The sequence below is a fragment of the Culex quinquefasciatus genome, chromosome 2, assembly GCF_015732765.1.
Source record: "Culex quinquefasciatus strain JHB chromosome 2, VPISU_Cqui_1.0_pri_paternal, whole genome shotgun sequence".
NCBI classification, from domain to species: domain Eukaryota; kingdom Metazoa; phylum Arthropoda; class Insecta; order Diptera; family Culicidae; genus Culex; species Culex quinquefasciatus.
Window position 1 is genome coordinate 45904182 of NC_051862.1, and position 27444 is coordinate 45931625.

A 27444-nucleotide genomic window follows, 5' to 3' on the forward strand; every position below is an offset into this window, starting at 1 on the left:
TGTTGATATCCCCGGGAGGAGAACCAGTCTTCCCGGGAAGGACTCCCTTTATTTTGAATGTAAACATCATAAGTTTATTATTACCTATCATTTGTTTTGCTTTCTCCTCGGAACAACACTTTCCATAGTGAGTCCATCGATTCACAAGACCAACTTTCTAGGACTCTCGAGGATTCCCACCGGACTGGGTGAAGACCCACGTGGCGTGGCGTGTAGGTGCAAACGTAAACAAATAATAAAACGAGCTGTCAAAATAAATTTTGATGGATTTCAGCTGCTCGTACGTGTTTAACCTTTCTACCTGACCACTGGGATATTGATCCCACCCAGCTTCGCCGAGTTCATATTAATTGGGATAATCCTTGAATGGTTTCCGACCTGGACCTGTGCATCCCACACGTGTTGTTGTTGTTGAATGCAGAACACGGGGAGGGATTACCGTGTGTTCGCAGAGAAACGTTTTCACGGTGCAGTGCGCAGGCAGTAAGCGATTTCTCCTACTCTAGGTAGAGCTGGGAAGGATGCATCTGCGAAGACCTACAAAAGGACCCGGGATAGATAGGTGGCCGGACAAGTGATGCGTTCAAGCGTGGAGTTTGAGAGCAGAATTCGCTTTAAGCTGGGGCGAGAAAGAGGGATCAATTTGCAGCAGGGATATCTGACTGACTTGGGATTCAATTTGCTGGAATTAATTGGGAGGTATTGATATGGGATGGTTTCGCTAGTTTTGTTGAATAAGGGAGGATTATTTTCCTGAATCCACAATAGAAACAGCTAGATATTCAGAGATATAAACATTATTTGTTTTTTGAAGATAGTACCGAGAATTGTACAAAACCTTTATAAGAATACTGATAAACTTACGGAATTGAATAGTACCCTTGGATTTTCAAAAAAAAACTCACCTGAAAAGAGAAAGCAGAAAAAAACAAATAAGTATTCATTAAAGGTGAGTTAGGAAATTAGTTACTTTATTAAACATGAAAAGTGCTAAGATCATATTGGCAATGAACGATTAAATTTAGTTTTGAAAAGAACGACGGTGACTTGCTGATCCATGATTTCATTCCAAAATTGTTTCAAAACTGTAACATTTTCAAAAAATTCCACCAGTCTGCAGACCAATTTAGAATTCATCTCATCCGTCCATCACGTCAAACATTGTCCAAACACAAACAAGTCGGCATCAGGCACAGAGCATCAGAGCCAGAATCAACAGTCGAGAGGGCCCAAAACAACATCACGTGACCAGCCAGCGCCAGTTGCCCTCGGGGACCTCTCGATCACCCGATGAGGCCCACCGTCGTCGACCTTGGTCCTCGACACATCATCAACAGAACGATTTGGCCAGAAGACCTCAAAATTGCTCTCTCCCACACACAGGCGCGCACACACCTCATCATCATCGATTATCCTGTGGTCGGCTGGCAGGACGATGCTGGTGTTGGCGTTTTCTCCTACACACTTTTCTGGGGGGTATTTTTTCGGTGTTTATCGCAAAATTGTCTTAAATTTCGATTTATAAATCAACTTAAAGTTACAAAATTTGAACCATTTGAGTCAGATTTGCCTAAAACAACTCCATGCTGTCATTCATCGTCGTCCTCGTTGTTTTAAAAACGCCAGACAACAGGAACGCGCTGGAAAGCTCCGGCGGTGAAAAGCTTTACAGCAACTGAGATCAACTCGCGTCGGAATTCACACCGCGGCGAGCGTCTGGCAATCATCTGGATGGAAATTAAATATTTAGAAGCAGCCCAACCAGCACAAAGCAACACAACATTTTTCCTCGTCTGGAAAACTCTCGACGGTGGTTTTGATGAGCTTTAAACATTTTCAACTCAACGTGGGGCGTGTGCTTTGCATATCAGCTCGAATTTGAGCAAATTGTTCAGAGTTATATTACACTCTTGCACGTGGGTACTAGGAGGGGGTAGCTATTGGTAGTATTGGTTAGATCTGAATATCAGAATATTTTTAAATGGTTGAAATATCTTGAAAACAGGCAATGTCTAAAACAATTTTAACCCTCTACAAAAATTGTCAAAAATCAATTTTTCAACCAATTTTCGATCTTTGCATTGGAAAGAAGAACACTTAAAATTTTAGAAAATTTATAGGTTGGAAGTTTTATTTGTTTTATGTGACTTTGCCAATGTTTATAAAAATGTTTTTTTAGGGGTTAACTTTGGCTGAGTTAATTACTTACATTTCCTGTATTTTAAGTAAAAAGAAGTATGCAGTAATTTTTCTAGAGTCCCATGTTATGCCTCTACGGGACCATCCATAAACCACGTGGACACTTTATGGGGGGGGGGGTATGGCGATTGTCCACGATCCATACAAAAAAGTTTTTATTTGTATGGACAATTGTCCACGAGGGGGGGGGGGGGGTTGAGATTCCCAAAAAAGTGTCCACGTGGTTTATGGATGGTCCCTACGCATTTTTCAACAATTAAAATAATGATAGTGCCATTTTATGGGACCATCCACAAACCACGTGGACACTTTTTTGGAAATCTCAAACCCCCCCCCCCCCTCGTGGACAATTGTCCATACAAAAAAAACTTTTTTGTATGGAGCGTGGACAATCGCTATACCCCCCCCCCCCCATAAAGTGTCCACGTGGTTTATGGATGGTCCCTATAGCAGAACATGTGAAAAACAAGAAAAAATATGAAAAGTGACTGTAAAAACCTGAAAAAATTGAATAGGCAAAATTTAATGATAGGAGGTGGTGTAATAGACCAAATACTACCAAAAACAAACATAAACTAAACAAGATAAATACAAATTGAAATACTAAAAGTTATACAAGAAAAACATAAGACAAGAGAAGTAAAGTTTTTCGCATAACACATGTTGCTCAAAATGACCTCTTGAACACGGGAAAATAAAAAAAAATCGAAAATAAAAATGTGGACAGTAAAGTGTGTTAAAGCTGCAAAAAAGTGATTATTCTACGATTTCGGAAATCGACTTGTCTTCGTATTTTTTGACCTGGATAAAACATTGTCCATGCAATCGCTATGTCAAAAGAATTTATTTTGTTTCATTAGTTTTTCCATACAAAATTGGTTTGTTTGGGACTTTCTTATCGATTTGGAGTCTTCGGCAAAGTAGAACTCATCACAAAAATACACTTTTATTTTCTTTTCATGAAATATTTTTAACTTTCGTTTTTTTTTTAATTTAGAGGACTTAAAAAGACATTTAAAAAATCTGGGGCAAAATTTGGTTTTGAGAAGACTTATTGGATTTTTTTTTAATTATCGAAAATTTGCATACATTAAAAAAAATTTAACTATCAATCGAAAATCACTCTACATTTTTTTAAATATATTATTTCTATATTGCAAATTTAAAAAAAAATTAAAAGATTTTTGAGTGCAGAAACTATTTTTTTATTGAAAAGCACATTTGAAAGAGCCAATTTTCTGCAATTTTACCTCTGGAACTTTCAGTGGGAAAAATATTGATAGTTTTGTAAAATTTTCTGATGATTTTAATTATATTTTTAATAAATTCTATAATTTGATTTCAAATATTAAATAAGGGAAATTATCTATCATCGGGCCACTTCAAAAGTTTAGCTTTTCAAAAAGATAAATTTCCATTGATTCGAATTCTTTGTGAAGCTGTTTCTCAGAAACTAACTGCTCAATTTTCAAAGTTTCAGAGATAAAATTATTGGAAAATTTCTCAGCCTTTCGAAAAAAAAATCATTGAAGCTTTTTTACCATGAAGTATTTTAAAAATGCAATGAAAAATTAGAAGACATCGAAAATAAATTAATTAAATAAATATTGATGTCCTTTTCGATTGCAAATTCTCTTTTGCTTTAAAAAACTAGTTTTTAATTTTTTTGTCCACATTTTCGAGATTTTCCAAAACAGCGATTTTGTCAAACATTCATATCTCCTAAACCAATTTTTGTTATTTTAATAATAAAATACGTTTTTTTTTTGGGAATTTAATTTTAAATGATGAACAAATATTTAGAAAATTTTGTGTGATTTTACTTTCAGAACAAAATTGTAAGCAGACAAAAAAGTGGTTGTTTTTAGTTCGTTTTTATTACTAAAACATGAATTCTCAAAAAAGAATTTTTTTAAAGCTTCGATTTTTTTTATGATTTTCAGGGAACCAAAAAAAAAATCATTAGATCTGAAAATAAATACTTTGCGAGTAATTTTTGTTTCTTAATGTAAATTTCATTACAATTGAATTTATTTTTTCCCTTCCCCCTTCCCCTCTTCAAAATACCTCTTTAAAAGCAGGGGAAAAATAATAATTAACTAAAATTGCTACTTTCATTGAAACAACTTGTAAAATCGATTGTTAACTATTCAGAATATATTGCATAATGATTATTTATGTATTTTTTGACAAATATATCTTTTTTCCAAAAATTGGAATTTCAGGACCATTTTTGGCCTTTTTTTTGAAAATCAAGCTTTATTTTTTTTGTCCCTTCACCACTTCGACTAGAGGCGAGAATCGAAACAACCGGTGCGATTTTCATTGCAATAAATCTTTTGGTAGAATATCCGCTTGAAAATCATTTCGAAATTTAAAAATTCATCTTTTAATTTGATAATTATAACCAATGTTGATCTTCGTTGGTAATGCTGCTCTAAAAATAATTTCGATTTTTTTAAATTCAGCTTATCACTTGAAAAAAAAAAAAAAATAAAAATATATAGATCTTAGTTGGTTAAACTTATTAAGTTTTTTGTTCTTTGTTGTTATATTTCTTTTTCTTTTATTATTTCAGATTTGACAATTTCTTACTACTTTATTTGTTATTGTTTTGTTTTTTTTTTTTTATTTGATTTGTACTGGCTTTTTATACGACAAAAGAAGCCATTTTCCAAAATAAGACATAAAACCAAAGTATAACTTTATATTTATTTTGCAGTTTTAAGGGTGCACAGCAACGAAGGAAGTTGTTGTCTTTTTATTCCAAAACTGTCATACTTACGGACACAATCTTGCAATAACGGGATTGTAAAATTATTCAAACATTGTAGTAAATAACTTTATGGACAGTACTTTAGGGGATGAATAAAAAAATATTTCGATAGTACTTGTAGTTTTGAAGATACTTAAATGTCTGTAACAAAAATCTGGGTTCTGGATGATGTGCACCATTAAATAAAAAAAAAAATCAAATAAATTCCAATTAAAAAAATTGACCAGAACACCCTTTCTTGCATTTTTTTTTTTTTTTCAAAACTTCGCAGAGCAAATAAATAGTTTTGAAACCAACAAAATTAGCTTGCAATTCTTGAAGCTTAAATCCCCTATTTTGACTCCTCTCCCCTACCTTCAGTTTCATTACCGACGGACAGCGGGGCAAAACGGGACGCCTCCTCCTCCCATTTAAAGTGCCGAAGCTCAACGGGTAATCACTTTTATCGTACACACCTTTCGACGGCTCGGTATGTTCGGGATATGTGGTTTAAGCCCACGTGGAAATCCAGAGTGTAGTACGAGGGGGCGTGTGGTTCGAAATTTTTCGGAGTTTGTGGTTCTGTCCCGGCGGCGGTGGTGGCGGGTGTGCCGACTTTTGGGAGCCATAATTTATTCTAATTGCTCTCGCGTGAGTTTACTCATACGCGCGAGTTCCTGGTTGGTATCATCTGGAGCAAAAAGTGTTCGCGTGAGTGCAGCGCGTAGGTGGACGAAATCCCCGGCGGGCACAGATTATGGCCCGAAAAAGTTTCCAAGCGGCGGAACTGAAAAAGTTTGCGAGTTTTGGTTGGGGTTTTCAAAGGGAAAAAAGTTTGTGGGACGTATGTTAAATTTTTGCAATTTGTTAATTTCATGAATCCATCGATTTACTTTTGTCAGTTTTAAAATCTCGCTTCCGTTTCTTAGAAATTCATGTCCTCTAAATAAAATTCAGCCACGTCAGCACAAAGGGTAATCTTTAAGATTGACCTATTTCCTCTAAATTACCAACATTATTTTAATTTCCCACTCCCCAACAACATCGCCCAACTTCACACGAGAAATAAAGCTGTTGTTCGGAGCTCGTTCGCAAATCTGACGCTGGAAGACTTTTATCTTGTTGTCTTCCAGCTGCCTCAAAATCTGTTCCGAAAAACAAGGCTCCCCGCACTTTGCCGCAAAAGTTTGCACCATTTAAAAAAGCAGCCTCACCAGGAAGAACACGACTGCAGGCGACAAGCGAACGTCATCATCATCGTCGTCGTCGCCTAAGTCACAGCCTCTCTTGTGTTGTTTGTCTTCTAAATTACCACCCCGCAGCCCCTCGACTTCGCTGTTTTAACAGAGGATCTGTTTTAGACAGTTTGCCCATGTAAAGAGAACAAAAGGTGAAACATTATGTGTCAAGTGTGTTTAGTGGGATGGAACATTTGAAAAGGTTTTGACGTAAAATGAAGAACAATTTTATATCAAACGTTACATTTTATTGAACAAAAGACCACTCTTATCAAAAATATTTTTTTTGAGTATTTTTTTTTATTCATGTTCATGTTCATGTTCATGTTCATGTTCATGTTCATGTTCATGTTCATGTTCATGTTCATGTTCATGTTCATGTTCATGTTCATGTTCATGTTCATGTTCATGTTCATGTTCATGTTCATGTTCATGTTCATGTTCATGTTCATGTTCATGTTCATGTTCATGTTCATGTTCATGTTCATGTTCATGTTCATGTTCATGTTCATGTTCATGTTCATGTTCATGTTCATGTTCATGTTCATGTTCATGTTCATGTTCATGTTCATGTTCATGTTCATGTTCATGTTCATGTTCATGTTCATGTTCATGTTCATGTTCATGTTCATGTTCATGTTCATGTTCATATTCATGGGTTTTTTTGTTTTTTTAAGACATTTTACATGATTTCAAGTGCCCATCTCAAAAGTTACTCCCTTTCTCTAGACAGGCTCATCGCTGGTTTTGTCTCGAAACGTTCCCTTCCCCATTGAAGGGCGCGCGCGGGTGGATTTATGCTCAAACGGAAGGGCGGAGGAGCCACTCCGCGCGCTCTCAGTTTCTAAGAAAACACATTATCATAATTATGATTTGATATTATAATGACGATAATTTTCGTGTGGCACCATGTTAGAGTCTGCGCTGGCCTCGCCACCACCACTCTCATCGTCAAATTTGCGGTTTTACATACAATATATATTCCTGGAGTTTCGGTCTAATTCATCTCGAAAGTCTCTCCCGACTAGAATGACTGGTGGCTGGTGCTCTAATGCTTGTGGTTTAGCCTCTTTATGGGGTTAGCCGTCTTGGGTTGGTTGGCGTTTAATGTGACCAGACTATAGTTGGTTCGGGGAGGGCCGTGCGGTTTTGTCAAACTGACACGATCTTGAATGCCGGGTTTGGGGTTAGCCTGAAATGGCGGCCATAATGGGAATTTGCACACTATATTTTAGCAGGAATTTATGTTGGTCCCGCGCCGGTGCATATCAAAGTGGATTAACTCCCTCGAGTGAATATTAGTTGCTTTTTGGGGGTGGTGAGCCCTTTGTAGTGGAACACATTCGTGGAATTACCTTCTGAGTTCGAGTGGTGATTACGGTTGATAATGGCGGAGTTAATTACCACCGAATCCATTAAAATTGATGGACTATTCGGGTTTATGCTGATGTTACTAAAACTATGAACCCCGCCTGAACAAAAGAATAAAACAACTATGAACTCTTTGGGTTGCTGTTCAGGGCTTCGGAGTCGCAGTTGGAGCTGGAGTCAGTGAATTTTCGAAACAAGTCATTTCAAACATTTTATCAAATTCTATTGAACAAAGATCTACATTTTACCGGAACATCGTATCGCTTTCAATCTCTCTATCCGTCATATTCCCAATTATAACCCAAAAAGTTCTTCCCAAAAAAAACCCCAAACGCATCATCAAAATTCAGCAAGCTGCATTCCCTGTCTTATCTCCAAATCTCCACACGACGATCGAATCGCTCCAGTCATATTTTTCCCATTCATTTCACTTCCCATCGTCAATATTTTGATTTGTGCTCGTTAGCTTGAAATATTCGGCAGTTCTGACAGGCGACATCGGTGCTATCCTTTTTATTATTCCGAACCAAGAACTTCCTTGCCCACGAGTCGAACTCGAAAAAAAAAAACGAGAATCGACAACCATGACAAAGGAGTACATGCGACGTTACATTCCCATATCTGAGTTATTGAACATCAAGAACGCATCGAGCGGAAGAAGTGCGCGCCGGCACGATTCCGTTTGTTCTCCGGGGCTGAACCTTCTTTTTGGGGGCCACCTCCTGAACCGGGGAGTGTGTCGCGACGGGTTGTGTATTGATTTATATTCAAAATATTAAGTTTCGCTTTCGGAGTTTCGTCTTCCGTTTCGAAGCGAGCTTGCGAAAGGGGTAGTTTGACAATTTCGTGAGATCAAAACATAACATCAAAACCAACCAACAATTGACAAAGCACCCCAAGTTAATAAAGCATTAAATGTGTTCAATTTTTCGTCACAGGCCTCGGGTACGACGGCGAATGCATGTTTTCCACATGTCCCCAAGAAGGGAACGGTTGGAGTGTGGGAGTAGCGGGAGAAGGAGCCGGAGCCCTCTTTATTCACTAAATTCCACTTCGGCGAAAAACACATGTACCGCCTGATTGTTTCACGATTACTCGCGACGCTTCCAGGCATCCTGCACTGATAGGGTGGTGGTAGACTGATGTATAACATTTATACGAACATGATGTTTTTGTTGTTGTTGTAACAATGGAGCATTAAATGGTAGTTAAACATTATTTTAAAGATCAACTTTTAAATAATTCAATTGTTATATATTACGATTATTTCCTTTTTCACGCAAAAGTTATCCAGGTTGAGCTCAAATTAAACCTAACTTGAAAACCGTTTTTGATCATTGTTGTCACAGTTGAATTGCCACAACATGAAAAATAACCATTTCCTGACCCCAATTTAAACAACATACGTTTCCAGCAGAATTCGACCTCCAGGTTGCATTGCACGGAAAGAAGACGTACAATGTTTTTATTTGAGCTCAAAAGAAAAAGAAAAAATATCAAAATTTATTTTGTGTAATCTTTTGAAGTTTGAGACCCTAAGATTTTCTTTTAATTTCATTTCCTTGGAAGCTTCCACGAAGGCCACCATTGATTCGTTGATCTTTAAAAATGCGTTATTGACTGTTAATTTTTATGCTCCAGTATTACAAAAAAAAATCTATAGATGTAAGTTGTTTTTTTTTGCTCATAAGATCATAAAAACCTTAGATAAAATTGAATGTATTTTGAAATATCATTTATTAATTATAGAATTCACAAATTTAACAGTTGAATTCTATAAATTTCATCATTTTGTTCCTTGAATTTATAACGAGTATCAAGCACATTTTTTTTATCTTGCATTTGGAGGAGATTAAGGTTTTTTTGTAAAGATTTGATAACATTAGATTAAAGATTTCATGACATAAAACTTCTAAATTTTTATGAATATCGAAGTCTAAACAGCTGAAAACAAAACGGCAAAGAAACCATATTTAAAAATGCAACAAAAAATCATCAAACCCCCCGGGAACCCGAGCCCCCTGGACGAGGTCGCATAAGGGGCAAACCCCCATCCCCTCGGATGAACCCGGGACGAGACAAAGACGTGATGCCAACTGAATGGACGACATGACCCAAATGGACAAACCGTGCTCGTTATAACCCTACTTTTTTTTAAATATTGTGACCAATGTAGTTTTATATAAATTTAGGTTATCAAATTGTACTCGAACAACAACTGGAATCGAACGGAAGTAGCAATTGAAAAGGTGAAAACCTTACGATACTAGTTTAATAAACAATCAAACTCTGACCAAGGTCGATGGGAGAGCAGACAAATATAAACATTGAAATTACATGCAATGGTAGCAACATTTGAATGAAAAAAGTGTTTTAAAATGCATTTTACACCAGCCCAGTTGCTTTGCAATCATTGCTTTTCAAAATATCAAAATTTTAACGAAAATTTATTTTTTGAGAAAAAAACTTTTGTGGTACTGTTTAGGCCGTTGCAAATATTTTTTAAAGTTTATGTCGCCCCCATCCTTCAAAATCGGTTCGAAAAATCAGGGGGCAAAAAAAATACCTTCAAAATATTTTTTTGGCAATTCCGTCGTGAAATTACTTACTTTTCCTGCCATTCTTGAACGACGAAATAGGATCAGTGCATAATTGGCAAAGGGAGCGCGTGGTCGTAAAAAATATTCGGAGTGAAAAGTGATTTTTTTTTTGTGTGTGTGCCTTTTGTTTCGCATTTTTGTCGTGAATTGTGATATAGTTTTCGATAAAAACGATCCGAGTTCGTTAGGTTTATCGCGTAGCAAAATTATTTTGATTCATTAAGAACGTCGTGTGGTGCGCGAGTCTTTTTTGTGTTGAAAAGACCTTCCCATAGCGCCGTAGCTCGGAGGGCTCGACGTCGGTTGTTTGTGTGTTAAGCCCTCTCCATAGCATCGTAGCTCGAGAGGCAACGAAAATCAATACCTTATCTAGCTAACAGAAAGAAGATCGGAAGGCACTTGATGATTGAGTTCGTCGCGTCTATTCCGTAACAAATTCATGAACTAAATGATTATATATTTAAAAATCAGACTACGCTATCATTGCAGCATTGCGTTTAACACCTCATTTTATAAATAAATATTATTTGGTTTTATCTTTCCACAGCCAGCTGTCTAAGATTAAACCATTTAATTTAAAATTTAACAACAGTTAAACGGGAAATGTCTCATCCGCAGCAACCGATTGTTTGCCTTGAGAATAATACATAATACCTTTCAACAAACACTATGATTTTGGGTCGCATCATCATCTTCTATGATGAATCCTGACCAAACACCCTATCCTACTAACAAGTTTTCAGGTTCCTGGCGCTTGTGGGGTGTAAGCACAGAGTAAATCAGTTGCCTTAGTAGCAACCTGCGCTAACTAACATTCCCGTCCCTAAAAATCGAGATCTACAAACTGACATGGCTGGCGCCGTTGGTGGCCAATGACTGTTACCTATTCGCAACTGATCTTGTTTTGGCAATCATGGTGTTTTATCTTTTCAGCGCATTCATACATGCTGTTGATAAGGGAAACACCACTAGATCGTCGAAGCATATAATCAGTAGTGCTGAAAGGATATTACGGTTCTGTTCAGCAAAGGAGAAGGACAACCATGGGTGATCTCTCATGCTCATGCTCATGCTCATTCTTGAACGACGAAATAGCCTACTTTTCTGTACCAGAAATAACAGAATCAAATAGCAACACTTTCAAAATAAATGCTGAAAAGTTCAACTTTTCAGCACTGAAATGGGTGCTGAAAAGTTGAACTTTTCAGCACTTGTTTCGAAAAGTAACACTTTTCAACATTTTTTGATTTAAACGATTTATTTACAAAATACATGAAAATTCGATTTAAAATTTCACTCAATGGGTGTTTTTCGAAATTGCAAAAAAATGTTGTATGGAACTCGTTGCAAATCTTGATTTTTTCAGCACTCGTCGTATTTTTCCAACTCGGTAAACCTCGTTGGATAAATGTACGACTCGTGCTGAAAAAATCATCTTTTTGCAACTTGTTGCATAAACTACTATTTTGACGATTTTGAAGGGGGCGACATAAAGTTTGAAAAATATATGTCGTTGAACTAAATTTGGCAGCTACATCAAGGTTATTACATTACAAAATTGTTTTTTTGAAATTTTGTATTGAAAATATTTACTCTTCTTTCATTCTATTTTGACGAAATAATTGACCTCAAATAAGAGTGGACTAATTTTCTACGTTTTCCTTAATCTTTGTTTTATTTGTTTTATGTCAAATGCAACCAAAGTTTGAATTTTGAGAAGTGATTTTCTGATTAATTTGGTGTCTTCTACAAAGTGGTAGGTAATGATTATGTATTTAAAAAAAAAGATAAAGGAAAATAATTCCAGACTTTTCTTATTTGACAAAAAGTTGAATTCCCAAAATATTTTTTTTATATATGTTTTCAATTTTTGTATGTTTTCGGGTTATGAAAAGGCATCTGTTGTGCTAAAATGGTTAAAAGTTTGGTTAAATAGTTTCGAAAAAGAAGATTTTTGAAGATATAAAATAAAATGGTGTAGAACAAAATTTCAAACATAAAAGTTGGTAGAAAATCAAATTTGCAGTCAAAAAGTACTTCTCAATTATTTCGATAAAATTTTTAAACTATATGCATTTTTAGGTAAAATTTTTCGAAAAGTGTTAAATTTTTGGCAATTTCGAAGCACTTTATGAAAGAAAAACAACCTTGCAAAAATGTATCGTAAAGCTGGGAAGTTTTCCAATATTTTTTTTTATATTTGGTAGATCGGACTACTGCACTATGGGGTTTCAGGCGGCCATAAATCGAAAAACCGACATACTCTAATTATTTTTTTGGTATTTTTTTTTCGAAAATAAACATTCTGACTAAGAAAAATCCGGAGTTTGAAAGTTGTAGGTTCAAAATTCACTGAATTGCAGACCTTCAAAGGCGAAAATGGTACATGTTTTTTGACAAAAAAATGATTATTTTTCATAGTTGTACTGTGTAGCTGTTTATGTATTTTTTCCTGCATCATTATATATATTCAGAAAGGTAATTGATTCAACTTTTCAATATTATTTTACAAAACACACTTTTACGGGCAAAAAAAAAAATAATAAAAATCAAAAAAGATGGATTTTTATTCAAAATTTAGTTTTTTTCAACTTTGTTAATGGAGTACTTTTTTGTGTGCATTTGTGCGATCTGAAAATTTTGCAGCTTAAAATTTGAACCATGTCCTAACTTGTCTCCAAATTTCAAAGTGCACTTATGTGCACTTTTTGAGTTATGCCATTTTGAACATTTTGATTCATGCAAGGAAATTAATGATTTCGCGTATACGCTTGGTTAAAATCACATTATTTACCTGCGGAGGCAGAAATGACGAACCTGCTATGTATGTTTTGAAATTGATTTGATATTCATGACTTTGTTGGTAATTAGGTACGTTTAATAAAATTAGAAATTATTTTACAGAAACGATTCGTCGAATATTCGTATCAGTTCGTTGTTGTGGTCTTTTGAAAGTATGGATAATAATACCGTAGTGTCCCTGTACGATATAACGAACCACTATTCGGAAAACGTGAGAACTGCATTCGAGTATATTTGTAAGAATCACAACATTGCAGAACCATCACATGATCAACTCAGGGAAATACCACAGAGAAAAAACTACGCACGTTGTTCTGTAGCTTCAAAACGAGGTATACAAAAGCCCATAGAAGAAGTTCATATTTTAAGTAATCTAACGACAATCGGTTACATAGTGATTATGATTTGGGGAGGGGGGGGGGGGGGATGTCTTCAAAGAGAGGTGGATTTTAACTCAAGAAAAAGGGGAGGGAGATTGAACGTAAATCAGAAACTTTAACATAGCATAAACCGCCATTCCGTACATCAAATAGACAGAGCAAGAATATTAAAATTCACCACTTTAATGCATGTGGCCTCAAATATATGAAAAAATCGAAAATTAAACTTTTTTTGGAAAAATATCAAATTTCATTTGTTTTCATTATACTAAGTACAAACAACACAAAAAAGTCACAAAAAAGCAAAAAAATATTTTTGGCCGCTCGCTTATATGGAAATACCCCATAGTGTACTGGTCGCTAAGATACAGCACCTTAAAGTTTAACCCCTTCTCGCCCAGTGCAAAATTGAAATTTTAAATGTTTTTTCTTGCCATTTTTTACAGACTTGACCAAATTGGATGAAATTTAAAATGGAGGTAGTAAATATCCTTATTAACATTGTGCAGAAATAATGAGGTCATTTCATCCAATAGTTTTCGAGAAATGTTTATTTGAAATAAAAAAAAAGTGGTGCTCTGCTGCAACCGTTGGCGTTAGAGGGTTGAGTTATGATAAAAATGTGTTTTCTACAGAGTCATCTAATTGAACATCTTTTTTAAACCCGCAATTCCTCGAAAACATTTGAATTCATGTTCTAAGTTAAAATGAAACTGTGAGGAAATTTTCCGATCTCTTTGATGAAAATAATTCCATATTAGAACATTTTAAGCTTTTTTGTTCAAAAGGTTGCTCATGATTCTAAATAAAATGAAACTTATTTTTATATAAAAGAGCAGCAAATTTAACCTAAATTTCAGTTTAAAATTGAACCAATAGTTTCAGAAATATCGTGAGTAGAAAAACGATGATGATATTAAATAAACTATTTTTTCCAAAAATGTTTACTTGAGTAACAAGTCGAAGCCGAAAAAAATTAAATTTTCTCGCTCTTGTGAATTTTTTTTATGCAATTGTGATATTCCTTTATCAATTTTTTCAAGTCATGAAAAATCGTGATCAGAAAATCCCTTACTAGATGCAAACATGTCCATTTTATATCACCAGCCCGCGATATTGTATGAAACCTTACATGGAACAACTTATTATGCAAAATGGCTACTGTTGACATAGGAAATGCTATGAAAAAGTTTAATTATAAGCAAAACATAAAAAAAATCACGATATTCTGAAAAATAAGTGCTCAAAAGTTCACCCATATGTTGCACCCATTTCAGTGCTGAAAAGTTTAACTTCTCAGCATCTGCATTAAAATGGAATATTTTGCTGCACTTGTATCGAAAATTAAAAAAAAAACGACACTGATTTTGTTTTTGAGTTGGCAAAATATATGGACGACAATTTAAAGTTGTGAAGCATATTTCAGAAAAATCCTTCTAAAGTTTTTTTTTTTCGAAAAAAGCGAAAAAAAATTTTAAGCTGGAATTTTCATTTACTTACTAATCTAATCTTATTGCATAATTGTTAATGTACAACAACATATGTGGAATTTCTTATAATATTAATGGACATTTCAACAATTGCAAGAATTCAAACATTTGTTGTATTATAGTTAATTTCAAAACACGATTAAACATAAAGAATAAGTAAAAGCAATAATTTTTGTTATGTAATTTTTTTGTGGAATCAGAAAGATTAATAAAATAATTTTAAAATTGTATCAATCTTCAACGAAATAAATAAATGGTCTCAATTTGCTTGAAAACCAATAACTTTATTTAAATGATGTTTTTTGAATACATTTATCTCAAATGTAAGCAAAAACGCGCAATTCCTTTTAAATTTCCATAAGAAACCTTTCTCCTACCTCAAAAAAGCAAAAAATAATATCCTTTTTCCGAACGCAAACAAGCGCACTCCTGCTGCTGCCGTTGCAGCAGCAGCGGCATAATTTCTATACTTTTCGTCGTATCCAATTGTGCATTTCATTTGTCAAAGGATTTTTCACATTTTTCCCTCCCAAAGGCACCTCCCCCCCCACAATTCCAATGCACCAACAAGCGATTTCAAAAAGCACAAACGTTGAAGTGGTGGGGGGAGTCTCTAGGAAAAGCAAGCGATTTTCCTCGTTACAAAGCGCTTTTCCAGGCCCATGGCTGAAGCAGAAAAAAAGAAAATCAGTGGAAAAAGGGAGAGCGAAATTTATTACATCATGCAGCAGAATGCAGATTTCACGACTGTGTGTTTTCACTTTGTTTGTGAGATGGAGGGGCTAGAGGGTGGAATGCATTCGCAAAGTGCTTGTGTCAGCGAAATGCTTGATTGTGAGCATTTTTCCTTTTTTGGGGTGGGGGAGGCTGCGCAAATGCTTCTTTTAATCACACGATAATTGCATTTCTGCACTTTTCTTTGCGGCAAGCTCAAAGCGCCAAAAGGATTCTATCAATTGCTTCAAGTAGGAATCTTCAGCAGTTTGGTTTTTTTGCATCTTACAGCGAAATTTATCTGCAAAAAGGAGGAAAAATCCCTCCCCAGACAGTGAAAAGAAGCAGATTTTCCTTGTCTGGCGAGGAAAAACGCAAACCAGAAAGGATTTTCCCGCAGGAGGTAAAATGAATAAAAAATCAATATCCTTCCACAAATATTCCCAATACAAACCACGAAAAAGAACCTGCTCACCCAAGGATGCTTTCTTTAACAGAGCAGTCGTGGTCGTTTCCTTACGCTTCAAAGATTTCCTCGATGTGCCCCATTCAGCGAAAGCTCTCGTCGGGTGGACTTTTCCTAATTCCAAGTTTTTCCCACCACCCACTCCCCCGTTGGGAGATTCAAGTAGCTTTTCTTCAGACAGCGCCAAATCTATTTAGCCAAAGTTGAAGTTGGAAACTACAAACGGAAGTCAGCGTGAACCCGCGAGTCTCTGGCGAAGATCTACGGAAAGTTCTGGTGGAAAGTCGCTCGAAAGTAGTGAAAAGTCTGGTCTGCTGTATCGAGATGATGGGATTCGAACTTTTTCTGGTCCCAAACGAGGGGTTGTGGGTGAGATCTTTTGTGTAAGCTCGTCTTGTTATTGAAAGCATAATTTAAACTTTATAGACCACTCTGGAGTGCTTGCAATGTTAAGGAAAGGAAAGTTTTCTATGATTGGGAGCTTTTCACTGGGAATAATGTAAGGTTATTAGATTAAAGTTTATTTTAAACTTACAGAAAATCACAAAAAATCTTCGTAAAAAAATATCCAGAATTTAACTATGATGGCCAAGGTTCCAACGGACCACTTTCCTCTCATTATAGTTGTACCTAGAATAAAGCAGAACTCAAACGTTCAAGGTTTTCATTTCAATATAAAAGCATTTAAAATGGCAAACACAAACTGGTACAGCAGGGAAGCACTCACTTCAAATCTCGCTCCATTCATTGTAATACCACAAGGTGGAACAATGGCCCAGGAAACTTCACCTTTTTGACGCAAACCGAAATGTGTGAGTGAAAGGATTCTAGTGCTGACGTGTGTTGGCACAGGTTCAGCACACGTGGCATTTGCAAGGTGAAAAGAAATTCGAATAGTTGACGTGATGAAAAGAATGGGGTCTTTTTTTACCTGAGAAATAATGAGTGTTGATTTGTTCTAGGTTTTTCACTTCAAGGATGACAAATTTAAGTGAAATTTCATTCTTAGTCCACACCACGTCTTACGTCAGCTCAAAACAGTTAATACAGTTAATACCCAGCTTCCTTCCACTTTAACCACAACAATTACAGCTTTCCGCTTCCCTGCAGGGCTCAGTTGACATGACCTCGTTAGACCTGTTCAACTCTGTTACATAAACCCGCGCCATACTGCCAAAGGAAACTCCCATCTCGTAGTCGTAGCTGATGACAACACAGTGACTTCAAACGTCGGAAAATCAATTCCATTTCCCAGAGGTCTTTGTTTGCCACCCCCTTCCCCAACCCTTCAACCTCTCAGAAGCGAAGGAAGAATAGCTCGTGGAAACTCGGGACGAAGACAGACTCTGCTTGCTTTGCCGCCTCGGCGGGCTCTGTTACGTATTTCATAATGGCCTGGAAACGGGAGAATCCTTTCATATTTCCCACTTGGCTGCCGCGCGCCTTGGACGCGCTTTTCCTTCGTCCCACCCACGCACACATCTCAGCACAGCAGTGTGTTTCGTTTCCCAGAGGGATGTCGGTCTTGCTCGTTGTCTGTCGGTTTTCTCTCATTTTTTTCTGATGCCATGGGAACTTTGACATTTAACCCTTTGAGTTCCACTAACGTTTGACGTCTACTGCTTTCTGCTTTCTGCTTACTGCTTTCTGATTTCTGCTTTCTGCTTTCTGCTTTCTGTTTTCTGCTTTCTGCTTTCTGCTTTCTGTTTTCTGCTTTCTGCTTTCTGCTTTCTGCTTTCTGCTTTCTGCTTTCTGCTTTCTGTTTTCTGCTTTCTGCTTTCTGCTTTCTGCATTCTGCTTTTGCTTTCTGCTTACAGCTCTCTGATTTCCGCTTTCTGTTTACTGCATTCTATTTTCTACTTTTTGCTTTTTGCTTTTTGCTTTTTGCTTTTTGCTTTTTGCTTTTTGCTTTTTGCTTTTTGCTTTTTGCTTTTTGCTTTTTGCTTTTTGCTTTTTGCTTTTTGCTTTTTGCTTTTTGCTTTTTGCTTTTGCTTTTGCTTTTGCTTTTGCTTTTTGCTTTTGCTTTTTGCTTTTGCTTTTGCTTTTGCTTTTTGCTTTTGCTTTTGCTTTTGCTTTTGCTTTTTGCTTTTTGCTTTTGCTTTTGCTTTTGCTTTTGCTTTTGCTTTTTGCTTTTGCTTTTTGCTTTTTGCTTTTGCTTTTTGCTTTTGCTTTTTGCTTTTTGCTTTTGCTTTTTGCTTTTGCTTTTGCTTTTGCTTTTGCTTTTGCTTTTTTTTTGCTTTTGCTTTTGCTTTTGCTTTTGCTTTTGCTTTTGCTTTTGCTTTTTTTTGCTTTTTGCTTTTTGCTTTTGCTTTTGCTTTTTGCTTTTGCTTTTGCCTTTTGCTTTTGCTTTTTGCTTTTTGCTTTTGCTTTTTGCTTTTTGCTTTTTGCTTTTTGCTTTTTGCTTTTTGCTTTTTGCTTTTTGCTTTTTGCTTTTTGCTTTTTGCTTTTTGCTTTTTGCTTTTTGCTTTTTGCTTTTTGCGTTTTGCTTTTTGCTTTTTGATTTAATTCCGAATGAACGTATTTTTTAATCATAAACGTTAAACAAAAATTATTTCAATGCTAAAAAACATTTGCAGACAATCAATTTTCTTCTACAAGAAAAAAAACAATAAGCTCAAAATCCTAAGAATGGCTTATTGAGGGTTAACATTACGCAACAACTACAGTTAAGGGAACGTTCTTAGCGTTCCCTTTTTAAATCTTTCACTATTGCGATGCAGCTTCACAACAAACTTCCATCCCCTTTTTCTCCTCCTCCTCGGTGCACTCATGCACATTTTCCATTTTCCACTTTTCCACCCCGGCGAAAGCTGCTGCTCGAACGTAAATCTGGCAAGTGAAAGCTGGCGAAAGGAAACATCCTCCTGACGCTGCGTACACATCATTACGAAAAAAGCTTTGCGCTACGAGCATATGGGAGAAATGTTTAAATTATATCTTCTGAACCTGGGTGAGTTCTGGGAAATGTGTTTTACTGTCCTTCTGCATGACTTGAATGATGCAGGAGTGAATGCTTTGAAAGACTGTTTGAGATTTTCAGTACTATTATTTACAAATAAAGATTTAAAATCTAACATGACTTTCTCAAAGTTGATATTTTTGAAAGAAGTTATACCAAACTCAAATCGAGTTCTGAAAATCTTAAGTTCCAAAATTTTTATCGGTTTAACTCAAAGTACTTTCAGATGCTGACTTCCTACCATTCACTTATCATTACAAAACACTCTGCGACAAATTTAATCCTAAAACCATTTCACTTTCAAATCTGGGCCTCCTCTGGCCTCGAGAAACACCCGGCGAATCTAACCAGTAAACTCCATTACCGAGCGAACGCAGCTGATGTTAAGCCCACAAAGGGAAAATCCGTTGCCAGGATCAAGGACAACAAACTCTGCCTCAGCTCGGCAGCCCCACTGGTACATGGTAATATTTGAAAAAGCCATTACCGACATGGTGTCCTCGCCGTCGTCCTGCGCTACAATCCGATTGCACTTTCCCTTCCGGTCGGCGGGCCCATCACGCACTTTGTCGTCGTGAACAAAACTTCTTGCCCACGAGATCTGGACCCTGGAGAGGGCTGTGGTACAAAAAGAGCTGTGCTGGAGTTGACAACAACGAAAGGATGGCTGAGGTAAATGATTTGAATGTTAATTTTTCATTTTTTTTTCTTAAAATTCGATGAGCTAAGATTCGCAGTCATTAAAAAAGTTTTTGAGATAATTTTCTTAGGCCAATACAAATTTTATTACAAGTATTTCAAGAACATCACTTAAGTCAAACAATGCATGGATTTTACAGAGATTTCCCCTGCTAAAAACTTACCTTGGAAAAGCACTTTCCAGAGCTTTTCCCGTAGTGACTTTTTGCGCTACGCGCCCTTCGTAGAGCTTAAACTCTACGAATAGTGCGATCTTGTGCGGAAGAGGCACTGGGGAAATCTCCCCAGAGCAGCACAGGCTCGCCCGGTCCCAGCACGAAAAGGGATCATTTTAAGCCGTAAATGAAAATAATTTCAACGCAAGAAGTGCCCCCTTGTAAAAACACTTCTCTAATTAATGAACGTTTAGGCCGGCCGGCTGCTGCTGCTGCCGCGGCAGAGTTCTGATGGTCAAAAAACCCTTCGGAACCTGCCAAGTGGTCCGGGTTTTAAACTTTTGCTGTCATTGTTGGGTCACGTTCGGAGTTTACGATGACCACGTTCGTTGTCGGCTTTGGGTTTTTTTTCGGGGGTTTTTGGGAGAACCGCATAAAGTAGAAGCAGTTGAGAAGACATCCAGCATCTGGCTCTGGTGCTGGCAGCGGCCATGGCCCGTAACGGCTATGGCTACGGAGGACCTTGCGCAATGACCACGAATGTTGCGGGTACAAGACTCGGGTTGGAGATATGTGCGTTTATATTGTAATCATGTACGGTCAGATGGCATATCGTCGCCATCGTGCTAACTTGTCGTACGTGCATTTTGGGCCAAATTGAGTTAAGAACGCCATTTTGTGCAGCTCACAATGCCTCACCTTTTGACCTTCACAGATCCCCAAAATTCGATTTCAATCCTGAGATATTCAACAAAAACCGAAAAAACTCCGTGCATTTTTGTCACTTTACATATGAAAGTAGTTTCAGTCTTGTCGTGCTATCTTGTCACTCCATGAAAATTGATGTAAGTGCGACAAAAGGCTAAAGGGATTTCAGGCCAGGAAAGTCAGGATGCGTTTGTCGCACGTACAAGCTAGACTATCGTAAACATTTTTAATTATAACTCGGGACTCCAGCAACCAACTTCAACCAAACTTCGGGACAATGCACAGAATGGTGAGCCAAACAAAACGTGTTTGTTATTGTTTACATTGCGTGCTCTCGTTTTTGAATATTCAAGGTCAAACATTAAAACGCGTTTTTCTCGGAACGTCAAAATGGCGGGTGCGACAAGATAGCACGACGACGTCGATATGACTCCACTATAGTGAGCGGTTTGGGGGGTACAGGATGTGTCTGAAAATTTAGGAACTTAATAAAATATAACAAATAGTTTTTTTTTTACTGGCTCTTTTCAAGCGATTCTCAACGAAAATATACAAATGACCGCCACTTAATCACCGAACTGTGGTGGCCGATACGGCAAAGGCGCAGTTCAATATGCCGAAGGACTCGGTTTCGAATCTCGGTATCGACACTTTTTTTTTAAGGGTGAAATTTCTGGAAAATGAAATCATGAGTAAAGTACTTTCGGTAATTTCGGGATTTATCCTCTCCGTCCGTTCACAGTGCCATTTTACTACCGAACCATGTGCTTTATCCTCTTGTATACCAATGCCCAGTTCTGAGTGTATGATTAGTCATACAAATTTGACAGTTGTGCATACAAAAAAATATTATGGGAATTCTCTATCAACTCACACGAAATCGGGAAAAGTTGCCCCGACCCCTCTTCGACTTTCGTGAAACTTTGTTCTAAGGGGTAACTTTTGTCTCTGATCATGAATCCGACGTCCGTTTTTTGATATCTCGTGACGGAGGGGCGGTACGACCCCTTCCATTTTTGAAACATGCGAAAAAAGAGGTGTTTTTCAATAATTTGCAGCCTGAAACGGTGATGAGATAGAAATTTGGTGTCAAAGGGACTTTTATGTAAAATTAGACGCCCGATTTGATGGCGTACCGTAAACCGGGGTGACTTTGATAGAATTTCAATTTATTTTTGAAATATTTTCCTGCTGGTAAGGTTTTTCTCAAGATTATTATTTTTAAAACATGTACTGGGGTAGGCCCCACAAAGTCCATGCACTTTTTGTGAAAAAAGTTTTTTCAATGGTGTTTAGAAAAAAAGTTACGTTAAAAACTCTTAGTTTAAACTCCGGGGTGACTTTGATAGTGTTAATTTTTCTTGTAAAAATCAGATTTAAGTTGTTCAAATTTAATTTTTACGTCAAATGTACCATAACTAAGGTTGCAAAAATAGTTTTTAAGAAAAAAATTATTGTTTATATTTAGTTATTGAAGTTTATAAGCTTTCTAACAAAATAGATACAAATTTAAGCTAAAATTGTAAAATAGTCGAAATTTTTCCCGAAATTCGTTAAAACTAGTTTTGTTTATAAAATTATTGATTTATATTGCATTTTAAACTGATTTCAAAGCACGAATTACAAGTTTTCACATTTTACATAAAGTTTGTTTAACAAACATTGCCTATATGGTCAGTATGATTTCAAACCATTGAGTACGTATTTAATTAGTGCTCTTCATTTTGCGGAAAAATCTGAAACCTATCAAAGTCCCAGGCTATCAAAGTCACCCCGTTTTACGGTACTCAAAATTCCGAAAAAACGTAAAAAAGAAAAAAAAGTTGAAAAAATAGTTTTAAAATCGCTGCCATTTCCCGTTACTCAACTGTCAAAAATCGTAAGACATGCATTTGATGGGAAATTTAATGTACTTTTCGAATCTGAAATAACCCAGAAGGGTCAATTTTTCATTTAGAACACTTTTTTTTTCATTTTAAAATTACGTGTTTTTTCTAACTTTGCAGGGTTACATTTAAGAGTGCAACAATGTTCTACAAAGTTGTAGAGCAGATTTTGAATATAAATTTATTACAAAGACATAAAGGGTTTGCATGTATTCTTTACGAGTTATCAGAATTTTACAAAAAATATTTTTGAAATAGTTATAATTTTGACCATTTTTTCAAATGTTTATCCCCAAAAACTCAGTCGTGTGCTTTTGAAAGTATTTTTTCGGAAAGCTCAGCAATTTTTGGATAAAAATGGCCAGTTGGACGATTTTTGTGGCTTGTGCACTGCTTGTATGTGGGGATTTTTCGAAAATAAAAAAAAAAACAACCGGATACACTCATTCACCACAAAAATTTTTTTTTTGAAAAAAAATCTAATTCTCCCGGTGCCAAGTCACAACAATCGTCAAAGGGGTCTTTCTTATGCATAATTAGCTGAGCTTTCTGAAGAAAATAGTCAAAAGCACACGATTGAGTTGTAGGGGTTAAAAATTCAAAAAACTGGTCAAAATGTTCAAAATCAGAACTTTTTCAAAAAACTTTTTTGTAATTCTGATTACTCGTGAAGAATACATGAAAACCCCTTATGTCTATAAATCACAATTTTTGTTTTTGTCTGCTCTACAACTTTGTAGAACATTGTTACACTCTAAAATGTAACCCTGCAAAGTTAGAAAAAACACGTAACTTTAAAATGAAAAAAAAATTGTTCTAAATGAAAAAAATGACAGACATTTGCTCAGCTGGTGATTCTGAGTCGATATGTATAAATGACGGTAGGTCTAGGAGGTCTAATAAAAAAGTTCATTGTTCGAGTGATTTTATAGCCTTTCCTCAGTAAAGTAAGGAAGGCATAAATTTGTTCTAAATTTTAAAAAAATGAACCTTCTGGGTCAATGAAGGTTCGAAAAGTACATTAAATTTCCCTTAAAATTACGTGTTCCATTTTTTACAGTCGATTAACGGAAAATGGAAGAGTTTTTTTTTTAAATGTGTTTTTTCGATGATACGTTTTTTCGGAATTCTGCACGCCATGAAATTGGGCGTTTAATTTTACATAAAAGTCCCTTTGACACCAAATTATTGAAAAACACCACTTTTTTCGAATGTTTAAAAATGAATGGGGTCGTACCACCCTTCCGTCACGAGATATCAAAAAACGAACATCGGATTCGTGATCAGGGACACAAGTCACCCCTTAAAACAAAGTTTCAAGCAAATCGAAGAGGGGTCGGGACAACTTTTTCCGATTTCGTGTGAGTTTGTAGAGAATTACCCAAATACTAAAAATTTATGTTTATTTGAAAAGATGATTATTAAAAAAATCGGTCGAATTTGATCAAAAAATTTGAGCTAATGCAAGGATGTTAGCAAGCACAAGATCATCACCTTCAAAAGTCTGCAACTTCTGACCAATAAGTCCGAAATATTTTTTTGGAAATAAAAATATCTGTATATTAGAGATTGAAAAGTCTGTTATTACTGTTCTAAATCTTCTTTTCTCCCCTGTAAAAAAAACCCAAAGCGATTTAAATCGCCTTACAACACACTTTGATGGTCGTACAAGTCTCGTACACCCAAAACACGGAAAACTAGCACTGTTTTTTCGGCAAAGTTCAACCTCACATCACCACAGAAACCAAAAAGTCGAGAAGAAACGATACTCTCCCTAAACGCAGCACAACCAACAGGAATAATTTCAGCAGCTCACGTCTAACGAGTGTGGGCTTCCGAGCTGGGTGCGTGTGTGTGAAGTGTTGTTTGTACGTGACTTTTATTGAATTACGGCCGCGCCAAACAAAAGTTCTGCACTCGACCGACGGACGTCGTCCAAGCAATTAACAACTGCTTCTGCGGCGTCCGAAATGTTGTTGTTGTTGTAGTCGGCGAAGAAGCAAAGGGTTTTCTGGCTGCCACTGAAGGTTGTAGTCAGTTTGGGACTTTTGTGTAATTTTGAAACAATTTGAGTATCATCGTCAAATTTTTTGTTTCAGTGGTTTACAGACTGGACTTCACCATGTGATGATATGATTGTCTAACCCCAAGTTGCTTTGGAATTGATAATTGGGAATAAAATCAATCTCCACCGCACACTACAACAAGAGAAGGGATTTGGACGACAAGAAGTGTTGGTGTTCCACTTTTTTTAAGGGGATAAGGGAAAATCTCCACTGTATTCCCACATAAATATCGCTTGGAGTTGGACGGATTTTGAACGGCAACTGTTGAAAAGGTGCTTTAGTCAAAAATACTCAAATCTAGATTAAAAAGTTGTTATCTTAGGGCATAAAATTTCGGCAATAGATATCATATTAAAATAATTCGATGCGATTCACAAAAAAAATCAAATCAGAAAATTTAAAATTCGATCCATTCTTGGAAAATTAACTAATATTGAAATACACGATAGCTCTCCGTTTCCCGAAACTTCAAAAGCCACCCGCATTTCACTTGTGTTGTTTTCCACCAAAAAGAAATCATCCGACCGGAAATTCTACACAGAAATTCGTACCACGAAACTCACTCAAGAAGCAAATACCCAAAAATCGAAATCATTTCATTTCTCACCCTGCTCGCGCACTCACTCACCCCATTTTCAGCGTTACACAAATGTTTGATCTTCCGAGAGAGTGATACACGATTCCTCACTAATTGATTATTTTCGACATTTGTAAAACGTTTTCCTTGTTTTCTGGCTGCAGGGGCAAACGTCGACCCGCGAGGGAGCTTCATTATCAACGGCGACTTTTTCGTTCCTTATCGTTCTCGTTGTCTCGCCGGTTGGTGAACTTTGTCTGTTGATTTCTCCAGTTGATTCTGAGGCTCTGTTGGATTGTTCTTCTTCTTTGAGCAAAACATTGACTGAGGCGTTTCAATTTTCCTTCATAAGTCCCTTGATACATGCTGGAAGCACTGTTGATTTTTTTGCATTTAAATTATTTTGTAATTTTTTTATAATATTCGTAAAAATCGTTATTTTAGAAATCAAACGAAAAATTTCGTGATAAAAGTCACATTTTCAACTGTGTCCAAACCCCCCTCAAGCAGACGGGAAATCTTGGAAAAGCTTTCTTACTTACAACAAAACACACACACACACACACTCACCCACACAAACGTGTCAATCTTTCACTTTTTCCCCTCGAACTTGGAGGGTGTGAGGAGTGCAAAGAGATCGATGTTTTCGAGGGTGTCCTCGCCCCAAGCAGCATCGACAAGCAACTTCATCTTGCAGAGGGTGGTAGCGGGAAAATGTGTGATGATATTTGCCCAGCGCTGCTTCTGTATGCTTTCGGCTCAGTGGGTCCATCTTGGGACTGGCAAACATTTCTTCTTGGAGTTTGGAGCGACCGATTTTAGGATCCATAAAATGGTGCAAGGATGGACAGTGGTATTTCTTAAAAAATCTTAAAAAAATGTATCAGAGTCTGCTGGAATAATTACAAAATGAAATATCAACACCTAAACCCCCAAGCTCGCAAATTTTCGTACAAATTCCCCCTTTTGCTTGAGCTTGGGAATTTAGTTGTTAATTTAGACAATTCATATCAATGTTTTGTTTTGCCCTCCCACCTTTTTTTAATAAAACAACTCATTACAATGACTAAGGTAAAGGTTGATTTCTTCTCGTTTTTTTTATTTATTTTTTTAAATAATGTCCACCTTATTCAAAATCTGAAAGAATATTTTAAATGAAAAGCAAATTACCTACATTTTTATTTTTTTATCTGATTGGTCCGACTATAGGTTTCTGAACTATACAGCCGTGTAATGAAAGAAAATTGTAAAAAAATTGCTTCTTGTAAGCGTTGCTCAAAAAGATAACATTTTTCTATCAGCGATATCTCTGATTTTGTCCAAATTTGGACTGTAGGTTCCTTGGCCCAAATGATAAGTTAACCATTTTTTTTGTTGGGCCATCAGGGTACTCTATATCATGTTAAGGTTATCCGATGCAGGTTTAAAAAAATAATATGTAAAAAAATAAGCATAAGCATAAGCATAAGCATAGGTGCCCACCCGCAGTTGCTACTCCGTTATTGACCAGGACCTCCAGAAGTTACATCCACGAGCCGTGGAAGATGAGTGGGCGCTATCTTTCCTCGCTTCACAACTTCTCAAAGGCCCCTATCATGCTGATCAATACCGGCGCCGGCCACGACCAGTGGTAAAGTCACGGGGAAGTGGAGGGGAATGTTAGTCCGATACTTGAGTGATAGAGACCGCCCAATCGACTGCTTCTCCGAAAAAGTATCACATGAGTTTTGAGGGGGTTAGTAGATGGGTATGAGGTCAGGATTCACGAGTGGCTAGTGGTAAACTAGTGGCGAGTGGTAAAAAAATAAAAACGCACAAAAACAAGAAAATGTTATAAAATGGGAAAAACTCAGCTTTTTATTAAACTGCGATACCTTGGAAAAAATACTCATTGATATTAAATTCTTTATATTTCCGCTACAAAAGTTCAGATTTCAGAAAAAATACAGTTTTATTTAACATCTCCAATGTACGAATATTTTATGTAAATTTTTTCGAGGAATTCAAGAAAACATATTAATGGTTTTCAGGCCTTTCGTCTGAACATCATTTTAAATTTTTATGCTACTCTTACAAAAAGGGCCAAATTTTTGAAGTATAAAACTATTTTTCTGTAAAAGCCCTACTTATTATCTTTTGTTGAGCAGTTCTCTCAGGTTTCGGTAATTCGATTTTTTGTATTTTTTAATTTGACTGAAACTTTTTTGGTGCCTTCGGTATGCCCAAAGAAGCCATTTTGCATCATTAGCTTGTCCATATAATATTCCGTACAAATTTGGCAGCTGTCCATACAAAAATGATGTATGAAAATTCAAAATCCTGTATTTTTTAAAGGAATTTTTTGATCGATTTGGTGTCTTGAGAAATGTTGTAGGTATG

General features: G+C 36.4%; 1 protein-coding gene across 4 annotated transcripts in view; it reads right to left on the bottom strand.

Annotated features, from left to right (window-relative positions):
• Positions 1–27444, bottom strand: part of LOC6038744 (MOXD1 homolog 2) — a 335053-nt gene that overhangs the window by 210428 nt on the left and 97181 nt on the right. The window contains exon 1 of one of the 4 annotated variants that reach the window (XM_038255979.1): positions 865–883. The exons of the other annotated variants lie outside the window; for them this stretch is intronic. The gene's annotated coding sequence lies outside the window, so the exon portion shown is untranslated. Of the gene's footprint in view, positions 1–864; positions 884–27444 lie in introns of those variants that run through there. 4 annotated transcript variants of the gene reach the window in all.